Here is a 23153-nt window from a genome sequence, read left to right on the forward strand (position 1 = left end):
AACTGGTGGAAGCGTGTAGTTGATTCCAGCTGCAAGAAAGGCTTATAACCAATGTTTTCCACTGTGCAATAAGGTATCTTCTCACTGGTTACCTTTCTAATGGCAGAACTATAACCAGGGAACACTATGCAAGCAAGACTTGTGGATAAAAGGATGGAAAAATATGTCAGAAGCGAGCTTGGAATTCTAAAGAAAAAATATGGAGAAGACTACCTTTCCTTATAACAATGCACCTGCCACAGAACTCTTACAATGGGAAAATGGGGGTATGAAGTATGCATTGTTGCATCAACTACCCTATTCACCCAATTTGTCACTGTGAATTCCACCTTTCTTTTATTCCCACATCTAAAGAAAGTTTTTGGTTTTGTGTTCAATGAGTATGTTATGGCAGTCATAGAGGGCTAGGACATGTGCATACTTTCCGGAATCACATTTCCAAAATGGAATTACTGGATGGGTTCGATCATGGCAAGAGGGAAAATGTAGAAGACATCTCATCAAGTCAGATTCTGAGATTTGACAACGATATTTGAGGAAAAGGAGAGTACTGAAATGGGCTACAAAATTCCACAGAACAGTAGTTGTTCGACTTCATAGGTGCAAAGAGAAATATGGGGTCAGCAGTCCCATGCTATTTATCAATGGCAAAATTTGTTTAACACTAACATTTTATGGAAGAATGGGATAAATAATTTTGAGGCTAATGGTAAATTTTCCTGCATTATGTTTTTATACATGATGTTATGATGGCAGTTATCATCTAAGTATTGTGAGGATGTCTACAACTGCAACAAAACTAAACTTACGATGTACATGGTGACCATGTGCACCATGCAAATACGAGTCTCATACACTTTTCAAATATTAAAGTTATTCAGTTGAAGAACAGAAAACAGTGCAAGTGAAATTACTTTGTTTTATTGTCCATTCAGCAAGAAACACACTTTCCTAACAATGCATATGCTGATTCAGTCTCATTTTAATAGTTATGCTTGTTTCACAGTCCACTGATGGAGCCACTGCAACGTTACGTTTACACACTAATGAAACAAGTAATCACTAACTGTGGAAACCTTTTCATTTTACATTTTACAATTAATATGTTCCTCCATAATAATTACTGATGCACAAAGATGACACTATTTCAATCATAAAACTCATAATTAATCCCGCCTGCCTGTCTGTCTGTGAAATAACTGAATTACTTTTTTTCTACTAACCAATGTAAAACTTTCACATATTAATTATCTTCGTAACAAATTCTTCACAATAGCTACCTGCGACACGGCTGCACACGAGCGCTCAGTGCTGAAACCTGACGATGACTACTGCACACACCAAGATCGTGTGAAACCACAAGTGCTGGGGCACTGTTGTCATTGTAAAGCAAGACAATGCTCCCTCCCTAAGAGAAAAGATACACTTGTTTTCGAAGGTCGCAGAAGGCAGCAATAAGTAAAGAGTATGACTTCGATCTGTTGTAACATCAAAGACAGCAGTACTCCTTACAACAGGCAAACATATGAGACTAAAGAGAGGTAGCAGTTTGTCCAAGACAGTAGTGCAGTCTTTGCATCACCAACAACAATTTATCAATCGATCCAAACAACTACTGATCAGTAAAGCACAAAAATAAGTGAGCATAGGAAGTCCACTAGAAGTTATCTACAAATGACTATCATCTCCTGTGAGAATACTGAGGAATTAATTTGATTTCAAAACCCCTACAACAGCAGCTGACAATCTGTGTTGTGGTATCTGCTAACTGGCAGCCTTTTCTCAAAATTGATAATCACAGCTGCTTCACTCTTGCGATAAGCAAAACACGTAAAATGCAATACTATTTATTTATTTTTACTATATTGAAAATTATTAAGTATGGTATAGAATAGGGGATTAGTGTTATTGGTCTCAAACAGAATGCAGTTGAGACCTTTAGAGGAAAAATTTGTAACAGTATGTCCAAATATCTGCAAAGATAGAGCCATGAAACTCCTTTCAATGAAGACTTGGTGAAAAGACAAAGCAAAACTTCAACTTGTAGTGACAGTAATATCAGTAAAATGTTCGATGTCCATGAGAAATCTCCACTGGTTATGTTAAGAAAACATTTAGGACATCGAACATATTTCATTTCTGTCACAAATGCTAATAGGTTGTCTCCCATACATTGTGCAACAAGATGGGAGAGTAAACTGATAGAGGCAACGGAGAGCAAACTTTAAGATCTACAAGGAGAGTGCAGACAAATTTGTCCTTCACCACAGTGAAACAAATTTCTGTACGAAACAATGAAATTGGGAAATCACTCACAAGTGAGACTAAAGATGCATGTAAGTGACATAAAATTGATTGTAATGTTTGAATTTTCTTTTTTCTAACACACACACACACACACACACACACACACACACACACACACACACACACACACACACACACACAGAGAGAGAGAGAGAGAGAGAGAGAGAGAGAGAGAGAGAGAATCTCATTGGCAGGATGAGAGTAGTACTGATTGGTGACTTGTTAGCATTAATATTGAGTTCACCACGGTTATAGGAAAAAATGAAGTTTTAAAACTGTCAAATCTGCTTCACCTGTTTTTCTCAACTCAGAAACATACATTTCTGGACATTTATCTCAGCCTATCTGATGACTTCGTAAAACCAAATGAAATTCAGTAAAAACACACCATTTTTCCATTCTGACATTCATCAACTTCTTCTTCCCTCCCTGTCCCTTCAAAAAAAATTTCCTTACAACCGCCGATGTCACCTCAATGTATATTATCTAACCAGATGGCAACCACACGAGAGCTTTATACTGCCAGTTGTTTTGAAAAATTCAATCTCATCTAACCCTTTGCCAGAGATTCAGACACCTCTTGTCATATGCTGAGAGGTATCCTGCTAAAAATTGTTACCTTGCCCTGCCCACTTAGCCAACTGTATATGATATCCGAGACTGTATCTATACTAATCCACTTCAATCCCTTGGTGCAGGCCAGTCACAAGCATTTCCTACATCCAATGTATGAACGTGTGTGAACCCCTCACCCCAAACACACACACACACACACACACACACACACACACACACACACACACACGTACGTTTCACCTTTGTTACACACACAGCACAGTCTATCTGACTATGGCAACTTTAAAAACCATATTTTGAACTGAACCACATTTCTAGAGGCAGATGTAGATTTTGACCATCATTTCTTACAAAATATAAGTTAAAGCTTAAGAAATTTCATGAAGATATGAAATTAAAGCAATGTCACGTGGATAAGTTGCAACAACCAGAGAGTTACAAAGAGACCATTAGGTAATGAATAACTAAGTGGGTGAAAGAAATGAAATAGGAGGTGAATGGATCACTTTGACAGATGGAATAAGAAATCAGCTGAGGAATAACTAGGCAAAATGATGAGGCCTGGTAGAAATCATTGGATACCTCCAGGAAACATTTAATGAAATTTTTGAAAGACAAAAATATAAAAATGCAGCGAACAACGAAATGGAAAAAAAAAGACTGATATTCACAGAAAATTCAAAGTGGCAAAGTAGACATAATTAGATGGGGAATGCAAATCTGCAGAAGATACAGGGAAGATGTTGCATAAAGGTACTAGCTATATGAACCTCATAAGTTTAGATGGCAAGTCAGTGTGAAGCATGGAAGCAAATGCTAAACTGGGAAAGGAATATGTAGAATTACTATACAGGGTGTCCCATTTATCTTGACCTCCTTAACTGTTTGTCCAGATGCAAATAACAAAATGTTTCAAGAAAATGTTCTTTAGCCATCAGGGGGACACCAATCAGCATAACTGCTGTCGTCGTAGCTTTGTTTTTTTTTTACAAAGATATGAACAGCAGTATGACTTTTTTAAATGGCACCCTGTATTTTTATTCAGTAATTCATTTCCTCTCCTAAAGACCTATTCAAAAATATATCAGGTGTACCATTCACTGAAACATGTTATTAATTACATAATGCAACACTGACTTTGAGCCCGGGAGCACAAACTCGTCCACTTGCTGGAGTTGTCAAAACAACAAATGAAAACCAAGTAAAAACACAAAAAATTGACTTTCGACTCTCCTGTACCATTGCCCAGGAGGAGAACATTCAAAGGTTTTCAATGTGGTGACCCTGGACACCGGTACACTGGTGCACTCACTGAATGAAAGAATTATTTACTGCTTCCAGTGTTGCCTGGTGAAGATAATTACAAGCATGATACATTCCTGCATGTCCTCTGGAGTTGTTGGAATACAGTGATAGACAACATCTTTAATGCATCCCCAAAGAAAAAAGTCCAGACGATTTAAATCAGGAGACCCAGCAGGCCAAGTAACTGTTCCTGCTCGACCAATCCATCTGACATGATACCTTCAGTAGAGAACATGACGTGCACGCAAGGCATTATGATTCTTAGCGACACTTCATCCAGAAGAGGAGGAAGAATTTGTCCGAGGAAGTTGGCATAAGCTGTGCCATTTAGACTACCATTGACGAAATAAGGACCAATAATTGTAGTACCAAGCATCCGACACCAGACGTTAACTCTCCATTAACGCTGATGTTCCACCTGTCTAACTCATCGTGGGTTGCCGCTGGACCAATAATGCATGTTCCTTGTATTTACCTGTCCTTTGTGAAGGAACGTTCATCAGTAAATAGAACACTGGAGAAGTAGTTTGGGTTGGCGAGGATTTGCTGCTGTGCCCACTAACAGAACTGTACACAATTCTGGAAATCATTCCCATGCAATTCCTGATGTAGGTGTACATGGTAAGGATGGAACCAGTGACGTGTAAGAATGAGATGTACAGTGTTTTTAGGAATGCCAATCTCTTGTTCAAGCTGCCATGTGTTCACATGTGGATTCATAGCAACGGAAGCGAGAACAGTGACTTCAACAGATTTGTCTATGCAAGAGCTACGACGATAGTGTTGTCGTGGGTTGAAAGTTCCCGTGAAGCGTCACAACAAGACGAGAAAACATCTGTCAGGAAGGTGGGTTCTGTCAGGATATCGCTCTCTGTACATTTGCCCTGCCTGCATAGCATTTCACCTGCCTTCAACAACAACAACAACAACAAAAGAAACATTATGTTGACACTTTTTTGAACGGGTCTTTAGGAGAGGAAATGAATTACCGAATAAAAAATACAGGGTGCCATTTAAAAAAGTCATACCGCTGTTCATATCTTTGTAAAAAAACAAAGCTACAATGAAGACAATCATGCCAATTGATGTCCCCCTGACGGCTAAAGGACATTTGCCTACAACATTTTGTAATTTACATCTGGACAAACAGTTATTTAGGGTGGTCAAGATGAATGGGACACCCTGTACAAGGCAATGAGCAATGGTAGATCTAAGTCAGCATGGAGTACCTGGAATTGATAACATTCCCTCAGAATTACTAATATCCTTGGGGAGAACCAACTACGACAAAACTGTTTCAACTGATATGGGGGTATATGAGCAGGTGAAATATCCTCAGACTTCAAGAAGTATCTAGTTATTTCAATACCAAAGAAGACAAGTGGTGACAGGAATCAGAACAAGAAGTGAAAGATTAAAAGTAGATGGGTTCTGATATAAGGATGTCAAAATTACTGAGCATAAGAAGAAAAGATGACAGAAAATGCAGTCTGGCAATATTCAGAAAAGTTTTTGGGTAATTCCATATCAATTCAATGCAGCATGCAACCCAACCCATTCTGATTTCTTTGGGAGATAGAGAACTAATAAATTGTAGAGGTATATGATCATTGTGAAGAAAGTGACAGGTCTGCAAAGTTTGGATATTGCATGAAATTTGCATGTATCGGCCTCAATATAAATGACTATAGCTCTGGTTCTAATCAAAAAGCAGAAGTGAAACTTCTATCATTGATAAGCTAATGGGTAGAGCTTTACGTTGATATGCAATGTGACGGGTTTCTAAGAATTTTCACTTTCCATGCTGTTATAAACATAGAACCTACCAAGATGGCACACCAAATGCATCAAATGAAAAATTTATTTCATCTACATCACTGCACTATTTGTGTGTGTATGTGTGTGTGTGTGTGTGTGTGTGTGTGTGTGTGTGTGTGTTTTCTCTCTCCAGCACAATTTCATCAAATCCTTAAAATATCACTTCCAACTCCAAACCACATTTACCACTTTTCAGTTGGCTGTGCTATCCAACACAAAACCAGAAATGATTTTAGGTATGTATGTTCCATCAGGAAGATTGTGAATGGCATTTTTTGCTACAGCACATGGTAAAGGACCTCGTGATGGTGTTGCTGAGATTAATCGCACTTGCCAGCCTTTAGTGATCGCATGGGAACTGTTTTTTGACACCATGGCAGTTGTTTCAGTGGTGCAACAAAAATATTTCTTCATGTGTCTTCAACAGTAATTCAATTCCCATCATGATTAAGACACTGTCCAGCTAAAGCAATGGTTCAAGAATACAAGTAGGATTCCAGATGCCCAACAGCTTCATTGCTTTATACCTTTTTAACAAAGATATAGTAGAAGTGCAGGCATAGTCTGCTTCTTTAGTGAGCAAAGGAGAGTCGGTGGTTGCTATGTGTAAAGAAAAACTGTTAATAGACACACATGGATTTGTTGCCTGTATTATGACAGTCCGTGTGTTGCATATGTCTTACAAACTTATGAAGAAACAGTTGAACTACAGGCCAACTACTTTCATCCACATGAACCACCTCCACCATTTGCGATTCCTGTCAAACCAGAATCTTGTGTTATCAGAGGATGTGACATTTTCAAAAGACCTGATCCAGTGACACACACCGGAAAGACATACTCTCTCTCTCCCCATGTCAGAGCTAATGAACATTAACAATTTAATTGGAGACTTGTGAAACAAGATGTAACCACTTTTTGTTACCTTTTCATTGAAGCTACACTGTAAGTGTTCCATAATACCACTACAATAGTATAAACCTTGTTTTTGTGCATCATTACCTATGAACTGCATTTGTTTTAAAAATTGTGCTTCATACTTTTTAAGCTACCGTCTGCATTTTGATAGTGTTCTGACGCTGATAAAAGAAATGTGCTTTTGGTGTGCCATCTTGATATTTACCATGTTTACAGTAGCATATTGGAGCATTATAATAATTCTTTTTTTTAAAAATAAATAAATAAATATAGGTGGGGTGTTTTGACAGGTTAAAGGTTAAAGACAATTACCTTGAATTTGAAAATTCTTGGAAAGCTGTCATGCTGCACATCAATGCAAAGCTCTATTCATTATATTTTCAATGATACAAGTTCCACTGCTGTATCTGGATTAGATGCAGAATTATAGTCACTTATGTTGAGGCACACGCAAGTAAATTTCTTGCAACTTTGCGGACCTGCAACTTTCTTTACATTTGTCATATACCTCTGCAAATCTGCAGTTTTCTGTCTCTTATTGGGATCATTGGACGCACCAAATTTGAAAGATTCTGAGATGGTTATGTTGAAAATGTTACTTTTGTGTGTTGAGCTGACATGTAACTACCCTTTTGTGAAAATGTTCATATCTAAAGTAGATTTACATCTTAGGCATTCTTTTCTGAAAATATTTGGGGCATATATAACAGTGTGTCACACACATGCAATATGAATGGTGGTTCAGCTTATCTATTCGCACAAAACACAGAAAACTATTCTCTGGGACAACTAGACACTTTACTTACATTAATACGCAACAGGTCCCAATACAACAAAAAATTCCTACAACAGGTCATTAAGTTCTCATTCTCTTCACTAAGTAGGAAAATCAGCAATTTAAACTATCAGTCTCCCCAGATATCTAGCAACTGAGTCAGTAGAAGACAGCTTCACCAGGTCAACAAACTTCCAATACAGAATGTTGGTTTTATCCTGTAATGTAATGACAATGTGGTGTGTGGCACCATGTATGTAAAAACAGAAAGAGGACAAAACACTGTTAATATTCCTTTTGCGCCTGTAATAGATTTTGGAATGTAGGTTGTGATGAAAGATTGACCTATAGTGTAGCCCGAGGTCTAGTTAGTTTGAAAGCGGACAGTCTTGTTTCATGTTCTCATAGCACTATTTAATACTTTAGTTAATCCAAATTATTACTACAAAATGCTGCTGGGAAGGAGGATTACAGTTTAGTGTCTGAGGGATGCAGGGATCATTCAAAATACAGCTCATGCTCAGATTGCACAAGGACAGGGAAGGAAGTCAGCCATGCCCTTGAAATGGACCACCCTTGATACCACCTTAATCAAATAAGATGTTTGTTATCATCACATTTCCTTACTAATAAGACAGCTTTCTTGGTGTTATCAGATGTTACTGAACTGCTTTATCTGTGACAATATTGTGATAGCTGAATATAATGTCTAACTGTGACAAGAACACACACAATTAAAAAGTGAATAAGTAAAAGCTGAATACCAGAATTAATCTTTCAGTCTCCAGTGGACTGTATGCTACAGAGGAAAGATTCATTCTGGAAACAATTCCTTGGGTTGTTGCTAAGCCTTTTCTCCACCACACTAACCTTCCTTCCCAGAGCACTAGTCCTATGAGATAAGTAGGAGTTTCTCTGTGACATATGAAAAGTAAGAGGAAGGTACTGCAGGTGTCAAGTAGTGAGTGCAGGTCTTGACTAATGCCAGGATAGGTTAGCAGATAAGATTATTGCCAGGGATGGGAAGCAACATCATGTACACTGAGTGTGCGCACCTGGGGGTCTCATTCATCAGGCTGACGGGGCTATTCCGGCAGCAAGTGAGGGAACAGGATGAAACCAAATGAAGATGGTGCTCACACTGGCACAAATGATGCCTATCGTCTGGACTCCAATGTCATACTAGGACCATTTAAGTGACCAGCTAGAAATCAACCTTACTGACAGTTTCACCAAAGACCACGATCTGCAGCATTGTCCTTAGAACAAATCATGGCCACCTGATTCTGAGTAAGGTGAGAGGTTTGAATTAGAAACTGCGAAGGTCCATGACAAACTATTATCCATTGCATAATGATTGACCCCTGACTTTGAGCTCATAGTCGTCACAATACACGACGAACATTGATATGTCATACCTTGCAGGAATCATGGAAATATCTACTTTTATTCTGTGTATAAATATTACATTTTAGTTGAAAAGGAGCTGGCGTATGTGGTAATATTTAAGAGAAAGTGTGCTTTTACAACCATTTTTTTGTGAGTGTCAAATTTAAGGAGTCATAGAAGTCAGACTGCAATTAGGACATAAATTTCTTTTGCACAGTTTGAAGATGCAGCCATACTCAACTTCCAGACAAATTGATTTTGCTTTCCGATTAGTCGTTTTGTTCTAGTAATGGTGGGTGCAGATTGCTGCAATTCCCCTAACTGTGATACGCATTAATAAGACAAAAAGTGAAAATGCAGCTATGTTGTTTCCTTTCACAGCTGTTACGTTTTTACGCACTCTACATAAAGTGCTAATATCACACCTATAATTTACTTGCTTTTGCATTTCTATGCACCACATGCTTGCATGCGCTATGTTGCCAGACCTCAGTATTTCCTCTTCATTGTTCATTGTTGCAGGGTTTACATTGCGGCTTCCCATCAGATAGCAAACAGTTGTGCTCCCATTCGTTGTTGCATATCATCTGAGACAGTGCATGTAACTTAATTAGTTGCCTTGTACTTGTATGAAACCATGCATCATTTACGGAGCTGAGGAAAGTCTATGGTGATCAGTGCACGTGCTTACTTTGAATCTGAAAAAGAACAGCACATGAGCAGTTCCATATCACAGCCAGTAAAGAGAACTTCTGTATGTCTCGGTGATAGTGAAAATATGGTGAAGTGAATTTCGGCAGAATACTGAGAAACTTCATGTCTTCTGTTACCATAAAACTGATCTGGCAGGGGCAAGAAGTTTCTATTGAACATGTTTATACTGGGTGTCATAAAAAGGAAAAGTCCATGTCTTCTATGTGGAGAAGCAGTTTCCAAGAGTGGCAACCGTGTTGGTGGAAAAAATGATTATAATGTGCCACATTGAGAATGAAGATGGGTTCGAGCAAAATGTTGGCTATGTTTTGCTGGGAAAAAAGAAGTTGCAGACTATCATTCCGAAATGAATGTCAGATACTAGAAAGAGTGGTTTATGAGTGTTCCCGAAAAATTATCAAAGAGATTTGTGATTGTGTTAGATCGAGATCTACATAACACAGAGATAAATCCAGCGTCACGAACTCCATCTACAAAATGGAGAAAGGATTCTATTATTGAGTGGATGGAAAGCAGTAACGTAGATCTGCCATCTGATGTGAAATCATAAGGGGAATTTGCTAAATCTAGCCTACTGGTACACGTGTGATTGCACTTCAGGGCGCAAGAATGCCTTTTGGAAAGTATACTGCGATCAATGGAGAAGAAAATTTAACTTCCGTGGTTGCCTGTAGTGCACTGCGAATTGAACGCCACTGAACTTGTATGAGCATTTGTCAAGAACAAGGTAGCAAAGGAGAACAAGAATTTTAGAATAAATGATACTTTACAAATGTGTTGCTCCACTCTGGAAAGTGTCCCCAAAGCATATTGAATGTTTATTTGCAATTTCACATAGTGTTTCCCTCTATTCCCAGCTAAAACTAAATGTTACTACAAAGGCGCCATTCTTTGCCGATGAATAGACACTACTCCACAACAGTCTCACATATATTGCAGCTATTAAAACAACTGCTTTACAAACTCTTAACTAACAAACACGAGGAGTATTCATTAGTAAACATGTATGATTTAACCAACAAAAGTTCAAGTTTAATACCAGTGCCTTCTCTGACGAAATAACTCCAACAGTAAGCTCAATCGGAGCATCTAGCTTTTGACATTATGGCAATGATATAGGAAATCAGAAAATAATGAAAATCCGCCTGTAAATAGAGCAAGGTTGTATCTTTAAACTGGTTGTATCTTTAAACTGTGAAAAGGAAATCTTTCTCCTGATCACAGTCTGATTTTTACGCATCCTTATAGTTGACAATCACCGAAACAAAGCTAGAAAATGCACCGTTTGTCTTAAATATTACTGTTATCACCCCATTTCAACTAAGATGTAATATTCATACCCTAAATAAAAGTAGACATTTCCATGATTTCGCACAGTACAACATATCAATGTTTGTATTTCAGTGTGACCAGAATATGAGATCAAAAACTGGGATCAACCACAATGAAATTTATAATGAGCTGTGATTTCCTACATTGGCACCACATGTTTGAGAGCTATAAGGTCCCCTTAAATGGGTCAGGCGAACACTACACATCTGAGGTAGCTAACTATGTGTGGGGTGTACATAATGGTTTGTAAAGTGCAGGTAATGACAGGTGTAAGAAATCTGGAAGCATGAAGCATCAGCGTAAGATCCAAAGAAACACCCCCCCCCCCCCCCCACACACACACACACACAAAGCAGTTGAGAATATTAAAATCCTAGTGGATAACTGACAAGAAATTTGTAAAAAAGTGTCAGAGTTTGAAGTAATACTAAAAAGCAGTGAAGTCACATAATATCAAGAACAGAAAGCTGGTTAAACATGAAGTTGGCAGCATTGAGACTTGGAGGAAACTTAAAAGTGTGTGACAAAAGGGTAGGCCAATGGCAAATGGAGGTGGTGTATTTGTCACAGAAGACAAGAAACTCAAATCCCCAACATAGAAATTGAGGCTGCATGGAAGTGTGTCCGGGCACGGCTCACTATCAACGGAGGGCACACATTATAATTGTATCCTTCTACTGACCACCAAGCTCACCTCCTGGTGCAATCGAAAACTTTAGATGAAACCTAGTTCACTAGTACATGAGTACACCAATCTTACTATAATCAGTGGAACAGACATTAATAATCCAACTATTAGTTGAAATAGTTACAGTTTTGTTAGTGGTGGGCATAAAAAAAGACAGCCACTAAAACATTACTAAATTCCTTCTCTGGAAACCATGTAAAACAGATAGTTTGGAACCCTGCTCATGAGAAAATATTTTGGATTTAATGACGACAAACAGACCTAATCACTTTCAGGATAGCCACATTGAAACTAGAATCTGTGACCATGAGGAAGCTATAGCAACACTGAACACCAAGTGCAAAGGGTAGCTAAAACAAATAGCAAAATCTGCTGCTGTTGTTGTTGCTGTTGTTTTCTTCAGTCCAGGGACTGGTTTGATGCAGCTCTCCATGCTACTCTATCTTGTGCAAGCTTCTTCATCTCCGAGTAACTACTGCAACCAACATCCTTCTGAATCTGTTTAGTGTATTCAGGCCTTGGTCTCCCTCTACAATTTTTACCACCCATGCTTCCCTCCAATACTAAATTGATGATCCCTTGATGCCTCAGAATATGTCCTACCAACCGATCCCTTCTCCTAGTCAAGTTGTGCCACAAATTCCTCTTCTCCCCAATTCTATCCAGTACCTCCTCATTAGTTACGTGAACTACCCATCTCATCTTCAGCATTCTTCTGTAGCATCACATTTCCAAAGATCCTATTCTCTTCTTGTCTAATGGCTACGCTCCATACAAATACTTTCATAAAAGACTTTCTGACACAAAAATTTATACTCGATGTTAACAAATTTCTCTTCTTCAGAAATGCTTTCCTTGCTGTAGCCAGTCCACATTTTATATCCTCTCTACTTTGACCATAATCAGTTATTTTGCTCCCCAAAGAGCAAAACTCGTCCGCTACTTTAAGTACATCATTTTCTATTCTAATTCCCTCAGTTCCTAATTTAATTCGATTAAATTCCATTATCTTCATTTTGCTTTTGTTTATGTTCATCTTATATCTTCCTTTCAAGACACTGTCCATTCCGTTCAACAGCTCTTCCAGGTCCTTTTCTGTCTCTGACAGAATTATAATCTCATCGGCAAACCTCGAAGTTTTTATTTCTTCTCCATGGATTTTAATTCCTACTCCAAATTTTTCCTTTTGTTTTCTTTATTGCTTGCTCAATATACAGATTGAATAACTTCCGAGATAGGCTACAACCCAGTCTCACTCCCTTCCCAATTGCTGCTTCCCTTTCATGCCCCTCGACTCATAACTGTCATCTGGTTTCTGTACAAATTGTAAATAGCCTTTCACTCCCTGTATTTGACACCTGCCACCTTCAGAATTTGGAAGATAGTATTCCAGTCAACATTGTCAAAAGCTTTCTCTAAGTCTACAAAGGTTCAAAATGTAGGTTTGCCTTTTCTTAATCTATCTTCTAAGATAAGTCACAGGGTCAGTATTTCCTCACGTGTTCCAACATTTCTACGGAATGCAAACTGATTTTCCCTGAGGTCGGCTTCTCCCAGTTTTTCCATTCATCTGTAAAGAATTTGTGTTAGTATTTTGCAGCTGTGACTTATTAAACAGATAGTTTGATAATTTTCACACCTGTCAACACCTGGTTTCTTTGGGACTAGAATTATTATATTCTTCCTGAAGTCTGAGCGTATTTCGCCTGTCTCATACATCTTACTCACCACATGGTAGAGTTTTCTCATGGCTGGCTCTCCCAAGGCAATCAGTAGTTCTAATTGAATGTTGTCTACTCCTGGGGCCTTGTTTGGACTACGGTCTTTAATTGCTCTTTCAAATCCTCCACGCAGTATCGTATCTCCCTGCTCACCTTCATCTGCATCCTTTCCTATTTCCATAATGTACATCGCCTTGTACAGAACCTCTATATACTCCTTCCACCTTTCCGCCTTCCCTTCTTTGCTTACAACTGGTCTTCCATCTGAGCTCTTGATATTCATACAAGTGGTTCTCTTTTCTCCAAAGGTCTCTTTAATTTTCCTGTAGGCAGCATCTATCTCACCCCTAGTGATATATGCCTCTATAGCCTTACATTTGTCCTCTAACCAACCCTGCTTAGCCATTTTGCACTTCCTGTCCATCTCATTTTTGAGACGTTTGTATTTCTTTTTACCTGCTTCATTTACTGCCTTCTTATATTTTCTCCTTTCATTAATTAAATTGAATTACTCTTCTGTTGCACAGGGATTTCTACTAGCTCTCGACTTTTTACCTACTTGATCCTCTGAACCCTCACTATTTCGTCTCTCAAAACTACCCATTCATTGTTCGCTAATTCTCTCTCTGAAACACTCTACAACCTCTGGTTTTTTCAGTTTATCCAGGCCCTATCTCCTTAAATTCCCACCTTTTTGCAGTTTCTTCAGTTTTGATCTACAGTGCATAACCAATAGATTGTGGTCAGAGTCCACATCTGCCCATGGAAATGTCATACAATTTAAAACCTGGTTCTGAAATCTCTGGCTTATCACTGTATAATCAAACTGAAAGCTTCTGATATCTCCAGATCTATTCCATGTATACAAACTTCTTTTATGATTGTTAAACCAAGAGTTAGCTATGATTAAATTATGCTCTGTGTAAAATCCTACTAGGCAGCTTCCTCTTTTATTCCTTACCCCCATTCCATATGCACCTACAACTTTTTCTTCTCTTCCTTTTCCTACTATCGAATTCCAGTCCCCCATGACTATTACTTCCCCCCCCCCCCCCCCCCCCCCCTCACTATCTGTGTAATTTCTTTTACTTCATCATACATTTCTTCAGTCTCTTCATCATCTGCGGAGCTACTTGGCATATAAACTTTTACTACTGTGGTAGGCGTGGGCTTCATGTTTATCTTTGCTACAATAATGCATTCACCACACTGTTCGTAGTAGCTTAACCACACTCCTACTGTTATTCATTATTAAACCCAACTCTGCATTACCCCTATTTGATTTTGTATTTATAACCCTGTATTCACCTGACCAGAAGTCTTGTTCCTCCTGCAACCAAACTTCATTAATTCCCGCTACGAGGTGCATTCAAGTTCTAAGGCCTCCGATTTTTTTTCTCCGGACTGGAAAGAGATAGGAACATGCGCATTGTTTAAAAATGAGGCCGCGTTCATTGTCAATACGTCCCAGAGATGGCAGCACCATATGGCAGATGGAATTTTACCGCCAGCGGCAAGAATGAGAACTGTTTTAAATACTTAAAATGGCGACGTTTTCCTTACTTGAACAGCGTGCAATCATTCATTTTCTGAATTTGCGTGGTGTGAAACCAATTGAAATTCATCGACAGTTGAAGGAGATATGTGGTGATGGAGTTATGGATGTGTCGAAAGTGTGTTCATGGGTGCAACAGTTTAATGAAGGCAGAACATCGTGTGACAACAAACCGAAACAACCTCGGGCTCGCACAAGCCGGTCTGACGACATGATCGAAAAAGTGGAGAGAATTGTTTTGGGGGATCGCCGAATGACTGTTGAACAGATCGCCTCCAGAGTTGGCATTTCTGTGGGTTTTGTGCACACAATCCTGCATGACGACCTGAAAATGCGAAAAGTGTCATCCAGGTGGGTGCCACGAATGCTGACGGACGACCACATGGCTGCCCGTGTGGCATGTTGCCAAGCAATGTTGACGCGCAACGACAGCATGAATGGGACTTTCTTTTCGTCGGTTGTGACAATGGATGAGATGTGGATGCCATTTTTCAATCCAGAAACAAAGCGCCAGTCAGCTCAATGGAAGCACACAGATTCACCGCCACCAAAAAAATTTTGGGTAACCGCCAGTGCTGAAAAAATGATGGTGTCCATGTTCTAGGACAGTGAGGGTGTAATCCTTACCCATTGTGTTCCATAGGGCACTATGGTAACAGGTGCATCCTACGAAAATGTTTTGAAGAACAAATTCCTTCCTGCACTGCAACAAAAACGTCCGGGAAGGGCTGTGCGTGTGCTGTTTCACCAAAACAACGCACCCGCACATCGAGCTAACGTTACGCAACAGTTTCTTCATGATAACAACTTTGAAGTGATTCCTCATGCTCCCTACTCACCTGACCTGGCTCCTAGTGACTTTTGGCTTTTTCCAACAATGAAAGACACTCTCCGTGGCCGCACATTCACCAGCCGTGCTGCTATTGCCTCAGCGATTTTCCAGTGGTCAAAACAGACTCCTAAAGAAGCCTTCGCCACTGCCATTGAATCATGGCATCAGCACTGTGAAAAATGTGTACAACTGCAGGGCGATTACGTCGAGAAGTAACGCCAGTTTCATCGATTTCGGGTGAGTAGTTACGTAGAAAAAAAAAAAAAAATCGAAGGCCTTAGAACTTGAATGCACCTCGTATATCTAGCTTTAACGTATCTATTTCCCTTTCTACATTTTCTAACCTACCTGCCTGATTAAAGGATCTGGCATTCCATGCTCCGATCCATAGAACGGCAGTTTTCATTCTCCTGACAATGATGTTCTCCTGGGTAGTCCCCACCCGGAGATCTGAATGGTGGACTATTTTACCTCTGGAATATGTTACCAAAGAAGATGCCATCATCATTTAACCATACAGTAAAGCTGCATACCCTCAGGAAAAATTAATGCTGTAGTTTCCCCTTGCTTTCAGCCGTTCGCAGTACCAGCACAGCAAGGCCATTTTGGTTAATGTTACTAGGCCAGATCCGTTAATCATCCAGACTGCTGCCCCTGCAACTACCAAAAAGACTGTTGCCCCTTTCCGGAACCAAACGTTTGTCTGGCCTCTCAACAGATACCCATCCATTTTGGTTGCACCTACGGTATGGCTATCTGTATCGCTAAGGCACACAAGCCTCCCCACCAAAGGCAAGGTCCATGGTTCATGGGAGGTGCAAAGCCTCTATGTTCAGTAAAGTAAACAAAGAAGCTGTAGTATAACACATCAACGAAGAACCTGAAACTTTTACATCCTAACAGCCAGGCTTTTAGTGACACCAGAGCTAGTGCCCAGTCACTCAAGGAAGAGATAGGGACAGGAATTGAAAGTAGCAAAGCATAAGCAGAAATGCTTCACTATATTTTCAAATGTTCTTTTACAAAAGAAAACCCTGAAGTAATGCCCCAATTTCTACATCTACATCAAAAGCCACTCTATGCTGTACCATCACTTGTTATCTCTCTTCCTGTTCCACGCGCAAATAGGGTGAGGGAAAAACGACTGTCAATATGTCTTTGTACAAGCCCTAATTTCTTTTATCTTACACTCATGATCGTTACGCGAAATGTTCATTGGAGACAGTACGATCGTTCTGCAGCAAGGTTCAAATGCTGGTTCTCTAAATTTTCTCAATAGCATTCTTCTAAAAGAACACCACCGCCTTCCCATTAGGGATTGACATTTGTGTTCCTGAAGCAGCTCCGTTATACTTGGCGTTGATCGAACCTATCGGTAAAAAAAATCTAGCAGCCCACCTATGATGTCTTTTTGATGTCTTCCTTTAATCTGATCTGGTGGAGATCCCAAACACTAAAGCAATACTCAAGAATGAGTTGCACTATGGTGTCTCCTTTGCTGATGAACCACATTTTCTTAGAACTCTCCCAGTAAACCAAAGTTAACCATTCACTTTCCCACTACAATCCTTAGATGCTCATCCCATTTCATATCAGTTTGCATGTTATGCCTAGATATTTAATCAGCCTGGCTGCATCAAGTAGCACACTACTAGTGCTGTATTTGAAAGTTATAGGACTGTTTCTCCTACTCATCTACATCTAACCTACATATTTCTACATTTAGAGCTAGCTGCCATTCATCACACCAACAACTGGTTGAATTGAGATTTTTGAGGAACATTTAAGTGTATACTGAAAGGATACCCAAACAGGAAATGGAGGTGGTGTATTTGTAACAGTAGACAAGAACTCAATATCAGGGGTAGGCATAAAATGATAATTGGTTCCTTCTATTGCCCACCAGACTTCTCTCTTGATGTAACCAAAAACTTTGGAGAAAACCTCAGTTCCCCAATCATATTATAATTACTGGCGGAAACTTTATTCATCCAACAATAAACTGGAAAAATTACAGTTTTGTCAATGGTGGATGTGAAAAGACATCACATGAAACATTACTAAATTCCTTCGCTGGAAATTACCTAGAACAGGTAATTCGCAACTTCACTCATGATGGAAATACATTGAATCTAATGGCAACAATAGACCCAACTTCTTTGAGGGTGTCCACATCAAAACTGATATCATTGACCATGACACTACTGTGGCAACAATGATTACCAAAGTACAAAAGACAACTAAAACAAGCAGAAAGATATACAAGGTGTAGCAATAAAGTAATGAGTCTGGTGTTAAAAAAAATGTTGCTTACTGTTCTAGTCAAGTTTAGTGTTGTCTCCTTCAAAGTAGTTCCCTTGTGATGGCACACACTTTTTCCAGCGCTTCTGCCATTGATGGTAACATTTCTGGAACTCATCTTCTGTAATTTCCTCCAAGACACTTGTCACAGCTATTTGATCATCTTGTGTTGTTCGAAAATGGTGTCCCTGGACCGCCGTTTTGATTCTTTGAAATACAAAAAAGTCGCGTGGAGTGATATCTGGTGAATAGGGTGGCTGTGGTAGTACTGAAATTTGTTTTGAGGTTAAAAATTGCTGTACTGACAGGGCAGTATGGGATGGCGCATTATCGTGATGCAAAATTCAATTATGAGCAATGTTGGCAAGGACACGAAGAACTCTTTTTAAGACGTCTTTCTAAAATTTCTTTGTAGTAATATTGGTTAACTGTTTGTCCAGGAGGCACCCACTCTTTATGAACAATTCCCTTGGAATCAAAGAAGCACACAAGCATGCATTTCACTTTTGACTTTGACATGCATGCTTTTGTTGGTCTGAGTGATCCCTTTGAGCACCATTGCGAACTTCAGCATTTTGTCTCTGGATCATACTGAAAAAAACAACTTTCATCACCACCGATAGCACGGTTCAACAATTCTGGATCGAATTCCGTTTGCTCTAACAGATCGGCTGCCACATTTTTCCATGTGTCTCGCTGTTGTGGTGCGAGATTTTTGGCAATCATTTTTGCACAAATCTTTCTCATACCAAGATCTTCAGTTATTATCAGATGAACTGTTTCTCGAATGATGTTCAGTTATTCTGCAATCATTTTCAAGGATAATCTTTGATCAGATCATATGGGTTCAGGCACCCTGGCCAAGTTGATATCCGTTTGCGAGGTTGATGGTAATCCACTGCGGTCTGCATCTTCAATATTTGTTCTGCCTTCACTAAACATTTTACGCCAACCAAAAACTTGAGCTCTTGACATAACCTCCTCTCCAAAAGCCTTCTGAAGCTTACCGTAAGTTGTCGTCGTGTTTTCACCTAATTTAAGACAAAAAGAACTGGCATACCGTTGCGCAATATTATGCAGTTCCATTTCCATGACCAGGGGGAACGTCAATATACAGAAATCCTCTGCTCCAGCAACAAAATCAGCTACAAGTCCAAATCAATGCACATGAGCAACTTAATAAAACCCGAAATCAGGTTAATGAACTAGAGGAACCAACTTGGAGTACTGTGGTGGGGAGAAGCTGGTACAGAAGAAACCAGAGTAAAAATAAAACCATAATGGGTACAAAAAAAAGACGAAGAAATGCAAGCAGCAGAAACAACAGCCTGGCTATATATCAGTAACTTAAAGAGAACCACCACAACTGATACAGTAGTGAAATACCTTAACAAGAACTGGGACAACTAGAATGTGAAGAACTGTGCACACTGGGCGACATAAAAGCTTTCAAAGTAGGCACTCCATTTGAAAAGCTACAAATCACACAAGAACTAGAATTCTGGCCAGAAAACATAAAAGGATGTAGATTTCGTTTCCCAAGATGATCAATGGAAGAGGTAACAGAGCTCAACTAAACTAAGAAGAAAACCAGAAGAGCAAGAAATAAAAGCAGTCTTGTGGAATACAGAGGGAATAAAAAGTGCTCTTAACCTAACACCAACAGACATTCTGCAAAACTCGGATCTTGCAGTCCTAACAGAAACCTTCCTGATAGACAACTGGCAACATAAAGATTTCTACAACTATCACCTAATGGCAAAGAAGGGAGAAAGAGGACGACCCATGGGAGGAATATCTATCCTACTGCAACCCTGGATGATGCCCACCAAAAAAATCATAAAACAAGAAAATAGTATGCTAGTAGAAGCAGCAAACATAAATATAATTGCAGCCTATTTTAAACCGCACACAGATGCTGTAGAAATAACTGACGAAATAGTCACACTCATCAAACAATGCGACACCAAACCCACCATTATTGCAGGTGATGTCAACTGCAAAATAGACACGGAGAACTATAAAAGAAACTAGTCATTGAAACCCTAGAAGAAGATGGTTTCACCCTACTGAACAATAGACAGATACCTACATACATATGCCACAATGAGAAAAGCACCATTGATATCACATTAATAAGAGGAGAAAAAAAAGGAGGTATTCAACCAATATGGCATGACTCCATTACTCCTATACAAAAGCACATTCCAATGAAGATAAATATAAATAACATCACGTCACTGCCAGCAAGAAAGACCCACCAAATCACACAAAGAAAAACAGATTTAGAAAAATTAACAAACCAGCAAGAACAAATAACACAAATAGAAACTTTAATAGAAGGAGACCTTGAAAAAGCAACAGACCAAATAGAAGACCTCCTAAAAAATCCAGTGATACAAACAAACCCAAAAAGAAGGACGACAAAAAGACGGTTCGATGCTGAATGCTACAGCAAAAGGAACACTGTTCTAAAAACGCTCCACAGATTAAGAAACCAGCACAACGAGGAAACATACAAATAGTATGTAAAAGAGAGGAGAATCTACAAAAAACTAATAGAAGAGAAGAAAAGAGAATACACAGAAAGAGAGGCAAAAAAGAGAAGCGGTTGAAGCAGAGAAAGACCGATACATAGCAGCATGACCAAGAAAACTGGCTCATACACCAAATATAGACATGAAGGAATGGGAAGACCACTTCAGTAAGATACTGAACAAATGAGGAATCAAAACACCCCCAAAGAAAGAGAAACATCATCAAATTAAGGAAAAAGACAATGTATGGGAACCTCTAAATGAAGAAGATGTAAAAGAAGTAATAAAAGCATTGAAGAACAAGAAAGCAGCAGGACCTGATGATATCTATATAATGAACATATAAAACATGCGAAAGAGGCTCTCCAACACATATGGATCAAACTATTTAACAAAGCCTGGAACTTGGAAGAATTCCGACACAATAGAGACACTCGACAATAAAAGTTCTCTACAAAGGTAAAGGAGACCCAACGGACCCAAACAAGTACAGAGGCATAGCCCTGGAAAATACTCAGTTCAAGATATTTTCAAAGATAATTACACAAAAAATAAAAGCCTCTGTGGACAGTCATCTCCCAGAACAACAAATGGGTTTCAGATCTGGAAGATCAACACTTACGGCAGTCACGCTTCTTCTAAACAACGTCGACGAAGAGCTAAAAAAGAAACAAATGTTCTACACAGTGTTCGTAGACTTTACCAAAGCCTTTGACCTACTGGAAGGAGATATCACAGTCCGAAAACTGGAAAACACAATGGGAGAAGATAGCGTATGGGCAAGAATAATCAAGTCAATCCCCGAATACAACTTAATCACAATATCAGACAACCTCTCTTTTTTGAACCTCATTCTGCAATTGAACGGAGTCTTACAGGGTGACCCAACGAGCCCTTTGCTGTACATTCTTGCCACTGAAGAAGTACTCTGAATTGGAGAAAATGAAGATGATGTATATGCATATGTTGACGACATATCATTAATTAAAACTTCCAGGCTGAATTGCCGTGGTCCATATATAAAACTTCTCCTTCCTGACGTTTCGTTGCTGGCAACATCACGTCAGGAAGGAGAAGTAGTTTTATAGATGGACCACAGCAATTCAGCCCGGAAGTTTTAGTTAATGAAGACGCCGGCCGTGAAAGCTTACATGCTATGGTTGACGACATAGCCGTACGTTCAACAGATATACAAAAGCTGCAGAAAATCATTGAGAAAATAGACAAATGGGTCAGTGAACACAAACTACACATAAACATAACAAAGACCGAAATGGTGGTTTTCAGAAAGGGAGCCAAAACACCCAAAATGCAGAAATCAACATCAGAGGACAAAAAATAAAAATCTCATCAGACTGTAAATACCTACGGGTGACATTGAAACCAACAGCCAAATGCTTCACAAAACATGCAACAGAATGTGCAGCCCAAGCAATAATAGCAATACAGGACATCAAAAACACCCGCCTACTCTCAGTCTAGAAACAGCCATGAAATTATTCAATGCAAAAATCTTGCCAATCCTGGCCTATGGGATGGAGGTTAATATGGGACCACCTGACAGAAAAAAAAATCTAGAAACACTACAAAAAGGGAAATCAACTTATCTAAAAAGAGCATTAGGTCTCTCAAAGACAACAAGATCTAGTCTAGTGTACCTGCCAGTGAGAGAGACATTCCTAATTGAAGACATCAAACTTCGATATATGATGCCACACACCAGGGCTTCCAGAAAGCAATTGAAGATCACGGAGGACAAACGAGAAAAAGTATGGCCGGAGTTCTATGGCACCGAAGCAATGATGAACCGCTCATGGACAGCGCCAAACTTCGAGCTGCGACATGTCATAATTAGACTTTCTATTCACGGCTTTCATCATCTAATTTGAAAAAACAAAACTTATCACGACCCAACCACAACATGTGTATGTGAAATGTGTAATGAAGCCTGTGAACGATATCACATAGAACTGTGCAGTACAAGAGTGAAATCGATAAATGAATATGCAAAAATGTAAAATGTAAATGTAAAATGTTAAGCTAAGTAACTGTATATGGCTATTTGGCTGCAGTTTTATTTTATTAATTTCCATGACGAGAGACACAAACATGTGTTAACTTATTACAGCACAACTAACGACTGAGCAGTTGCATCGATGTGCCGCTTGGACTAGAAGCAGTTTATAGACCAAGATCAAAGATATTGTGCCTACATAAGCCTGCAGGGCTACCACATCTTGCAAGTAAAATCAGTCTCATTACCTTATTGTCACACTTCATATATGTTCAGTAAACTAGATAAAAAACTGGTAGTGTCAGTTAGGAACATGAAATGTTCAACATAGAGCAGGAGTATGTAGAGGAACTATGGCTCAAGTTTAAAAG

At 39.2% G+C, this 23153-nt stretch overlaps 1 protein-coding gene across 1 annotated transcript in view; it reads right to left on the reverse strand.

The window, feature by feature from the left end:
- Positions 1-23153, reverse strand: part of LOC124619209 (protein cornichon) — an 81093-nt gene that overhangs the window by 37002 nt on the left and 20938 nt on the right. The window lies entirely within an intron of this gene.

This window comes from Schistocerca americana, chromosome 6 (genome assembly GCF_021461395.2).
Source record: "Schistocerca americana isolate TAMUIC-IGC-003095 chromosome 6, iqSchAmer2.1, whole genome shotgun sequence".
NCBI lineage: Eukaryota > Metazoa > Arthropoda > Insecta > Orthoptera > Acrididae > Schistocerca > Schistocerca americana.